The following is a 10,544-nucleotide window of genomic DNA, read 5'->3' as shown; positions in this document are numbered from 1 at the left end:
CTTCCTCCTTTAGCAGTAAGTAGTTTTCAGTGGGTGGAGGTACTACCCTCACCACCTCAAAAGGAAAGGAGAGGTGAGTTAATTCATAGACATTTGAAGTGCTAGAGCAACTTTCCAATGGTGGCCTTGTCCTGCAAGGCACCTTCTTGATTACCCCAGGTCTAGATGTGGGTCTTGAAATATTAGGTTTCAGGTTTAAGGTGCTGGTTTTAACCTATAAAGCCCTATACAGCCTAGGACCCTCGTACCTATGGGACCGCCTCTCCTGGTATGTCCCACAGAGAAATTTACGGTCTGCAAATAAAAACATCCTGAAGATCCCAGGCCACAGAGAGGTTAGGCTGGCCTCAACTAGAGCCAGGGCTTTCTCGGCCGCGGCTCCAATCTGGTGGAACGCTCTGTCACAAGAGACTAGGGCCCTGCGGGACCTGACATCTTTCCGCAGGGCCTGCAAGACAGAGCTGTTCCACCAGGCCTTTGGTCAGGGCGCAGCCTGACCCCCTCCTCTGGCAATCTGCACAGAATTTTGCTTAATGGTTGCCATCAATTTGATTTTAATTTGATTTTAATTAATTTTATAATGAATGTTTTTAGAATGTTGGATTATTTTGATTGTTGTTAGCCGCCCTGAGCCCAGCTTCGGCTGGGGAGGGCGGGATATAAATAAAATTTATTATTATTATTATTATTATCATTATTATTATTATAGGCTGATCCTATGCAAGTTGTAGATACACTGTACATTCAAAGGACAACTAAAATTTATGACTGTTAAGGATGCTAGGAATTGTAGCTCAATGAGAGGTGAGCTACACGTCCCAGGAGTCTTTGGGAGAAGTCCATGTGCTTTATATATGTGTTGTGACATGCTACATGTGTACAGTATTGTGGAATGAAATGTTTCAAGGCAATATTGGACAACTATATTGTTAGAAAAAAGCTAAGCAAGAAATAAAACAACCAAAGAGATACAAACAACAGGTGGAAAATTCCGTGCCCTATATTCATGATAATTCAGCCCCATGCTCAAACTTCCGGTTCATGCTCTTTAACTCAATTCACAGCTCACCAGGCAAATATTTATTTACTTTTTGTTTTGGTAGGGTAGGCAATTAAGCTATCTTTGGATAATAGCAGGATTATTCTTAGGCTAGCCCCAAAGGCAGTCACAGGTCTGTGTTTAAAAGGTGAATATTGGGGTGCTTTGACTCTGAGTGTCTTGGTGACTGTGCTTCAGGTTGCTTGTGATTCTGACTTATGAGTGGCTTAATTTCATTGGGCCTTCATTGCAGTATTTCCAGCTTTCTTGTTAAGTATAAAGTCTTCTCTTATTTGCATTTCATGGACCACAGAGTTAGAGGGGCTTCAGCAAAGGTTTGACCCCAGATTGCCAGCATAGGATCTGCTAATAAATGGGGGGGGGGTTGACCCTCCAGATGTTATTTGACTCCAACTACCATCTTTCTTGTCTATTGGCTGGAGCTGGTGGGAATTGGAGGCCAACAAGAGCTGTCGACAAATTCTGTTCATAAGAAGAACCTGCTGCATCTTGCCAATGGCCCATCAAGTTTAGCATCCTGTTCTCCCAGTGGTTGACTGGATACCTGTGGGAAACTCACAAACAGGGCCTGAGAACAGGATCATTCCCTCCTGTGGTTACCAGCAACTGAAATTCAGAAGCTGGTGACTTGGTTTGTGGGGACAGAGTATAACCATAATGCCTAGTGACGGTTCGTAGCTTTCTCCTGCATTAATTTGACCAATTAAAGCCATCAAAGTTGTAGGCCATCACTGCCTCCTGTGGGACCAAGTTCCATAGCTTAACTTTGTGGTGTGAAGAAATACTTTCTTTAATAATAATAATAATAATAATAATAATAATAATAATAATAATAATTTTTTATTTATACCCCGCCCTCCCCAGCCAAGGCCGGGCTTAGAGCGGCTTACAAGCAATAATAACATCTTTTATGTGTCTTGAATCTTCCCACACACTGCTTCATTGGATGGTTACAGGTTCTAGTGTTTTGAGAGGAGAAGAAAAACCAATCTCTGTTCTATGCATAGTTTAATGAACTTCCATCATGTCACATCTTAAGTGCCCTTTCTCTAAACTATAATAATAATAATAATGCAATAATAATTTATTATTTATACCCCACCCATCTGGCTGGGTTTCCCCAGCCACTCTGGGCGGCTTCCAACAAAGTATTAATATATACATTAAAGTATTTAAAAATACATTAAAAGCTTCCCTAAAGAGGGCTGCCTTCAGATGTCTTCTAAAAATCTGGTAGTTGTTCTTCTCTTTGACATCTGGTGGGAGGGCATTCGACAGGGCAGGTGCCACTACCAAGAAAGCCCTCTGCCTGGTTCCCTGTAACTTGGCATCTTGCAGTGAGGGAACCGCCAGAAGGCCCTCGGCGTTGGACCTCGGTGTCCGAGCAGAACGATGGGGGTGGAGATGCTCCTTCAGGTATACTGGACCGAGGCCATTTAGGGCTTTAAAGGTCAGCACCAACACTCTGAATTGTGCTCGGAAATGTACTGGGAGCCAATGTAGGTCTTTCAAGACTGGTGCTATGTGGTCTCGGCCGCCACTCCCAGTCACCAGTCTAGCTGCCGCATTCTGGATTGGAGAAAACTCCAAATGTTGCAATTCTTTCCTCAAAGGTGAGTTGCTCACCAGAACAGCCCTGCTAAATCAGGCCAATGGCCCATCTAGTTCAACTTCCTGTTCTCACAGTGGCCAGGCAGATGCCTGTGGGAAACCAGAAATTAGGACCTGACTGCAACAATGCTCTCTCAGTTGTGATTCCCAGTTACTGGTATTCAGAGGCATATTGCCTCTTACGGTAGAGGCCAGACACTGGCTACCTGTAGCCTAAGATAGGGTTGCCATATTTCAAAAAGTGAAAATCTGGAAGCAAAAGTTGTTGAGAGTTTGGTTGTTGTTGTTTGAGTTTTTGAGCTATTTTTTTAAAGAAAACAGCCAAAATCTACACTTCCAAAATGGGATGCCATATGTCTGGATTTTACTGAATATTTTAGCAATTTCCACCTGGACGCAGTAGAAAATGTACATGTCAGAAAGAGGACTTTCAAACCCTCCAAATGTCCCTATTTCCCAGGGACAGTTTTGGATTTACTGAAACCCATCCCAGTTTCTTATTTGATCCTGGAATGTCCCTCTTTTCCTTAGGGTGCCCCTGCTTTCATCAAAACCGCTGCCCAGAGTGGCTGGGAAAACCCAGCTAGATGGGCAGGGTACAAATAATAAATTATTATTATTATTATTATAGAAATGATGGTGGGTATGGAGTTACATGACCCCCCGAGCCAAGGAGATAAGTAACTATACAAACTTTCGAAGACATCTGAAGGCAGCTCTGTATAGGGAAGGTTTTGTTTTTTTTAATGTTTAATGTTTTATTATGTTTTTATATATGTTGGAAGTCGCCCAGAGTGGCTGGGACAACCTAGTCAAATGAGCAGGATATAAATAATAAAGTTATTATTATGGAATAGGATGTCCCTGTTTTATTAGAGAAATGTTGGAGGATATGAACTTTCGGTCCCATAATATGGTTATATTCCATGTAGTGGGTTTTATTATGAATGTAGGAGCTTTACATCCAAAGAATGCCTTCACTCCAACCACAAAACTGGGGTAGCACAACTGGCAGGCTAAAAATAAAATGGCCTTTATTATAAGCCAAACACATTTCCAGGGCAGAGGAGAGACTTTTTACAAGGGCACACATATCCTTTCCCATTTGTTTCTTGCATTGTCCTACAACTGACAGGTTTGGGCTCCCCAAATGGAGCATTGTCCCAACAACCTGCTGAAACATCCTTTCAAATATCTAAGCACAGGAGTTTCTGGGCCTTAGGCTCAGATAAATGCTATTTTGCAGTACTTCAGATGTCCTCCTTCCTCATTTCCTCGTTCCTCCTTCCAACACCCACAAACATAAGTACCAGGGATCTGAACTCATAAAGCCAAGGTAGTTTATCCCTCAACGAGAACAGGGTTGCATCCTGGAGGCTGAATCTGCAGCATAGTCATTCCACAGGTCAGTGTTCTTCAACTTTGGGTCCACAGAGGTTGTTGGACTACAACTCCTATTATACTTGAACACTGGCTAAACTGGGGGTGGGGGGGGGAGTGATGGGAGCTGAACTCAGTGATTTGGAAGCAGTAATGTTTCTGAATTCCAGTTTCTGAGAATCACAGGTGGACACAGTGTTGTTCAGCTCATGTCCTGATTCAGGTTTACCACATGCATCTGAGAGAACAAGATACTGGACCAGATAGGCTATTGGCCTGACCCAGTAGGTTTTTCTTACGTTCTTATGTAGTCCAACAAGACAAGAGGACCCAACGTTGATGAACACAGCCATAGATAAAGCCCCTTTGCAAGTGGATTTGCAAGGACAGATTTGGATACCTCTGGAGAAAAAATGCAGCAACAGGAGGAAACTGATTTCCTTCCCTTTGCCTTTCATTCCTCCACATTCTATCCTTTTATTCATTCTCCTCCATACTACACTTGCTAGGCTTCTTCCCATTTTCAGCCTCCGGCTTTTCACCTTGTGTGGATTCTCCAACCCATGTACACCCATAGGTGAGGAATCTCAGGCTTTGTGACCTGAATCTAGGAATTCTCCTCAGCCACCCCCTCTCTCCTCAGGCCACATCCATCACTGGCCCTAATTCACACTCCCAAGTGTGTATGTGTGCATTGTGGGGGGCTGCCTGACTAGAATGTATACTTGTAATGCGTCTTGCTTGTCTTTATGGAGGTTAGAGAGGGGTGTCTGTGTTTGTAGAAAGTAGGCTACTAGACAGAGAGAAATTTTCCAATCATTATTCCACCCTGTCTACCACTGGCATGTGAACCTCAGAAGGTTGGTCATAAGGGAATGCGGCCCTTGATTTGAAAAAAAGTTTCCCAACCCTGCTGTAAGTCGTTCTGTTTGTCCCTTATCTCCACCCTAGGGAATCAAAAGAGCTTATCCAACAGCAGCCACCAGCTCCTTGGAAGCCCAGCCAATGTTGCTTTGGTGGGATCTGGCTGCCAACAACCCTCACCACCACACGACCCCTTAATTCTATGACAAGACACGAGTTCAATCATTCCAATATTTTATTGTATTGAGCCTCTCAAATTACAGCTAATAGATCATGGGGGCGCGTGTATCATTCCAAGATGTCCTTGTGGCCAAAGAAGGATCTGTAATTTAAGAAAGAGCTTCAGGCAGGCAAATTAGCAAGATGGAGGCCATGGAAGTGAATCACCTAGTCTTCAAATCACCATGGAACGTAGTGTTGCTGAAGTTCATTCCCGCTGTTATTCTGGCAGATGGCAGACTTGAGCTTCCATGCCAGATTCCCTTTTTGTTGAAGTTGGCTTGCAAGTTGAAGAGGATTTCAGCATTTGGATCTGCAGCCATTGGAGCAGCAGGAACAGACAGAGTGACAAGACTAGGGATAGTGGGGAGCAACCATATTCAAAGTGGGGATGGCTGGTTACAGGGACAGGGGACAGGGACATGGAAGCAAGGGGCAAGGGGAGTGTAAACACCTGGAATGGAAATGGAAGGGGGCAGTGGTTTCATCTAGGACAGCAATGTGGGGGGAGAATGTCTGCATTCAGTATGGCAGAATGGGGAGTAGTCACCCTAAGCATAGCAACGGGGGGGGGGGAGTTGCTGCAGCTGGGGTGTGGGAACAAGGAGGAATTGTTACACTCTAGATGGCAATGGGGGAGTAGCTGCATCTGGAAGAACAAGAGGCTCCACATGGTGTCGAAACAGGGGGGAAGTGGCTGCACTTGGGATGGAAATGGGGGAGTGGAGGAACCTGAGATTGAAACTGGGGAGTGGAAGCGACAAGGGTGGAGGCTGGTGGGGGGAATGGCTACCCGTAGAGTAGTAATGGGGAGAGGAGATGGCTAGCCACGAGAAGGCACCTCGTGGTGCAGCCGTGGGCTGGGCTCAGCATTTTTTACAGCACATCTGAGAACAGCAGGGCGTGCAGCAAGCTGGGCGGCAGCAGCAGCAGCAGGGAGAGCAGCAAGGTGCGCAGCACATTGGGGCGCAGCAGCAGGGAGCGCAGCAAGGCCGGCAACCCGAGGAGGGTGTGCAGACAATCATGGTATCGTTGCAGTCGTTACCACCGCAATCGCAGCAGGAAGAACCACCGTTTCCCATTTCTGTAAAGCAAGGGGGGGTATTGATAGAAAACGGTCTGTGGTTTTTGTGTGTGTGTGTTTAAAAAACTAGATTAGCAAACTCTGAGCTTTTGAGAAAAGCACTCTTTAAAATCCAGCTCATGTTTAGTAGGGTAGCCAGGTTTTTGAGCTGAACGATGTGGTTTTCAAAAATTGGATACACAAATCAGGCTTTTGGGACAACTGCTCTTTGAAATTTAGCTGTGTTTAAGAAGGTAGGGACACGAGTGGTGCTGTGGGTTAAACCACAGAGCCTAGGGCTTGCTGATCGGAAGGTCAGCAGTTCGAATCCCCACGACGGGGTGAGCTCCCATTGCTCGGTCCCAGCTCCTGCCAACCTAGCAGTTCAAAAGCATGTCAAAGTGCAAGTAGATAAATGGACCTTGAACTTGTTTGGAGGTTCTAGCAGGGGAGCGCAGCTATCGTATACCCTTGACTGAAGAACGGTACACTCCTTCTATCTGGGATGGTCGTCCTCTTCCACCGAGTGCGCAGCTTCAGGAGGGACGCACATGGAGCGGTGAGGGAGGAAGGGGACACCCGCCTAGCCAGCCAGATCAGCCGAATCAACCCTGGCGATCAATGGGGTGACAGATGTCGCAGCCAGATCGCCCTCACATAAAATGCTATTTTATTTATTGATTGGTTTTACCTTGTGGGCTTATAGCCGAATAAAGTATTATCTATCTGCAAGTAGATAAATAGGTACCGCTCCGGCGGGAAGGTAAACGGTGTTTACCTTTACCATTAAGAAGGTAGCTTTTGAGACAGCACCTTCTGCAGAACCCTGGCTGAAGTCAGGAGCACATTAACCATGAACCACCGAATATATGTTGGAAGCACCAAGGTTCAAATGGTCTCCTAAGCAAACTTGGAAGAGTGAGTAGATGTCATAGTACTTCCTTACAAAAGCAGACTCCAATTTCCTACAATAAAGAATCCCAGACCTCTGGGGCTTCAACAGAAAAGGTCATTTTATGTTATTGAAGTCCATAAGGTGGAACGCCTTTTTTTGGGTGGGGAGGTAGGGGAACAATAATGTTAGAGGTGCTTCTCTAAGACAATAAAATAAATCTACTTTTTAAGGGTTTGAAAATTTAGAAGACTGGGGGGGGGCAATTGAAATCTATGGCTCTATTTTAATATAGGTGGCTCAAGAGAGCAACAGCTGCCTGCACTAAATGAACTTTCTAAATAGCCTCCAAGGGCAGCCCCACATAAGGCACACAGCAGTAGTCTAACCTGGAAGTCAGCAAGCATGAATGACACTGGCCTGGCTTCTGCTATTCAGTGCTGGGCATAGACAACAAATAAGCCAATGCTGATAAAAGTATCCTGGACTTTAGCCACCAACTTCGTGTAAACCACTTTGAGGTTTGTTGCTGTTGCTGTTGCTGTTTTTACAATCAAGCATTATATAAATTTTATGAAATGAATGAAAAGGCAAGCAAGCAAGCAAACAAACAAACCAAGATTCCTGGGGCAAGGATGTTTCCAATAACAAGGATTCCTGGAGCAAGGATGTTTCCAACAGTACCCTCTTAGCAATTAATTTGGTTCCTATAGGAGAATGTGATCCTGTCAAGAACAGGCGTTGCTCAATTTTACTTAGACCTCTACCATAATCAGTTTTCTTATCAGGATTGAGTTTAAGCTTATTTACCCTCATCCAGTACGTAGTAATTTTTAAAAGTATCATATTTTGAAAACAAGACATTCACTACTGTTTAATCTTTAATATAGTCCAATGTGAGCATTATAAGCCACATTATAAGCCTGCGGCTCTGCAGATGTTGAAGGACCACAGCTCCCATCATCGCTGAGTATTTTCCATACTGGATGGGAGCTGGAGTTCAACAAAATGCAGACAGCCACAGGTTACCGTCCCCTGATCTAAAAGTAAACCATTTCCCATTGCAGTAATGACCTGTCAAATGCAACTTACCGTTCGGAGAGGTTGAAGCTGATATAACGACAATGAACCCAAGTGAGATAATGAAGATCTTTGGGGATAGGGGCACCTTTTATATATTTTCCCTAAACCTTCCTGTAGGAAGTGAGGCACCGCCATGGAACGGCAGAGCCTTCATTCATCAAAACACATTTCCTTCCCTGATGCCATCATCCAATTCATGCTCCTTGAAGGAATGCCCATTTCTCATTAAAAGAGCACTTCCCCATGGTGTGTGATTAAAGGGATTTTGAGTTAGCAACGTGGTAATTCCAAGACCAGGAGGCACATGAATAATTTTAAAATATGAAACCTAAGGAGGAAGATTAGTGTTCCAATGCTCTACTTGTGGGGACCATATGACTAAATATCCATTATTCCCCAAATTCTTTTGACTCTGTGTCCTCTTGATGCATCATCAGATTATCAGATGTGTAGAGAACCTCGGCCCTCCAGATGTTGCTGAACCACAACTGCCATCATCCCCAACAAGCATGGCCAGTGGCCAACATCTGGGGGCAAAGGTTCTTGCTTCCATAGTGAATGTAACCAGCAAGGTCTAAAGCAGGTGGGAAAACATGGTGCCCTCGTATGTTGTTGGACTCCAACTGGATAATCACGGTGGGACATTGCTAAGGGGTTGTAGCTGCAGTCAAAATTAAGGACTGCAGCCAACTAACATCCACTTACAGTAAGCCGATTAAAAACAATGAACCTGAGTTAGTCATGCCCAGCTATTCCATTGGGTCTACTCTGAGTAGGCTTTGCATTGGATGCATCCCTAAGTTTTAGGAATGCTTTGTAATTATCTGGATTATGTTCCTCTTTTAAAGTTTTCATTAGCTTTTTGTTTGTTGGTTGTATCCAGTATCAGCCCTACTCAGAGTAGATCAACTGGATTTTTTTTGGGGGGGGGGTTCATAATTTTTTATTGATTTTCACATTTGATTTTCACATTTTACAAATTAACTTAAATTTCAGTGTATATTTTTCTTAAAATTTTGACTTCACACCCTTACCTCTATGATGTTCTTATTTCCACCTTATACTCTCTGCTTTATATAACATACTTTTATCTAATACTATTATGATCTATTTCACTTATTACTGTTTTCATTCCACTGCTCATAATTCCAACCTGCCCATGTTTTCTTTTGACTGTAATAGTCCAAAAAGTGTCTCCACTCTCCATGAACAGTTCATGATTGGATAAAACCCTAATTGACTATGTGAATATTGTTATTGATTATATTACTATTCAAGTTTAAAAACAAAACCCAAGTTTCTTCCCCTTACAGCAGTGGTGGGGAACCTCCGGCCCAGGGGTCAGATTTGACCTCATTAAACCTTGGATAATGCCAATGGTAGAAGAATGGCAGATGAAGATGTTGGAGTTTTGGGAGCTTGGTGACCTGACTGGAAGAATCCGCGAACAGAAAGAGGAGGAATACCAAGAAGATTGGATGAAATTTAAAGAATATTTAACTAAATACTGTAATATAAGATAATTAAGAAGCTACTTGAAAGTATTAAACAGGTCTAGGATTATAATATGAATGTTGTATAGTGAAATGGATTTAAGACAATAAGAAAAGAGATGAAGATAGTAAATGGAAGGAACTGATCGTAATAGAAAGATGTTTGGGAGAACTGTTACAAGGGAACATAATGAAATTCAGTTAGGGGGAGATTCGAGGAAGTCACGTAATAATGGAATTTAAAATGAATATAAGAAGGAATATGTGTTTTTGTTTTTATTTTATTTTTTCTTGTAGTATTGTGGTGTGTGTTTTGTTTTGTATGTTTTATTCATTATAGATGTAAAAAAATCAATATTTTTTTGAAAAAAATAAAAATAAACCTTGGATAATAATCAACAGTCAAGAGTCACATGTTCCCAATAAGCAGACCCTACAACATCCATAGACTCCACAGTGTGTCCTTTAAAAAAGAAAACACTCCTCTCTGTGCCTCCTGGGAAGCCCTAAGAATCACTGTGCTATTATCTAAACAAAGCTTTAATCATACATAGTACAAACACACTTCTAAAGAAGAATGGGATATGGAGGTTGAGTCAAGCGCCATGAACCATTAGACGTCACGGCAGGTGACCATGTGTCTTGATGTTTAATGAAGACCTTGCCATTTCGTGGTGGTGTCTCACTTCCAAAGAACTGTATAAAAGCTGCCCTCCCCCAGCAAAACTCCTCATTTGCCCACTAGGATGCATCCCTCCTTGCCATTTCCCATTGCTTAACAAGGTAAGTCTAGCTTGAGGAATCTTTGTGAGCTGCTTAATAAGGTCTGTTTTGCTCAGCAGATCTTTGTTCACAGTAAAGGGATAAACATCAGAATGT

General features: G+C 43.2%; 1 long non-coding RNA gene across 1 annotated transcript; it reads right to left on the bottom strand.

The window, feature by feature from the left end:
• Positions 1-5,132: 5,132 nt before the first annotated feature.
• Positions 5,133-9,120, bottom strand: LOC310750883. Its single transcript, XR_014542344.1, has 2 exons — positions 8,182-9,120; positions 5,133-6,218 (listed from the first exon to the last, which is right to left on the bottom strand). It is a non-coding gene; the product is annotated as an uncharacterized lncRNA (long non-coding RNA).
• Positions 9,121-10,544: the final 1,424 nt, after the last annotated feature.

This window comes from Podarcis filfolensis (assembly GCF_964270895.1).
Source record: "Podarcis filfolensis genome assembly, chromosome: 16".
NCBI classification, from domain to species: Eukaryota; Metazoa; Chordata; class Lepidosauria; order Squamata; family Lacertidae; genus Podarcis; species Podarcis filfolensis.
This window is presented reverse-complemented; position numbering and strand designations above follow the sequence as displayed.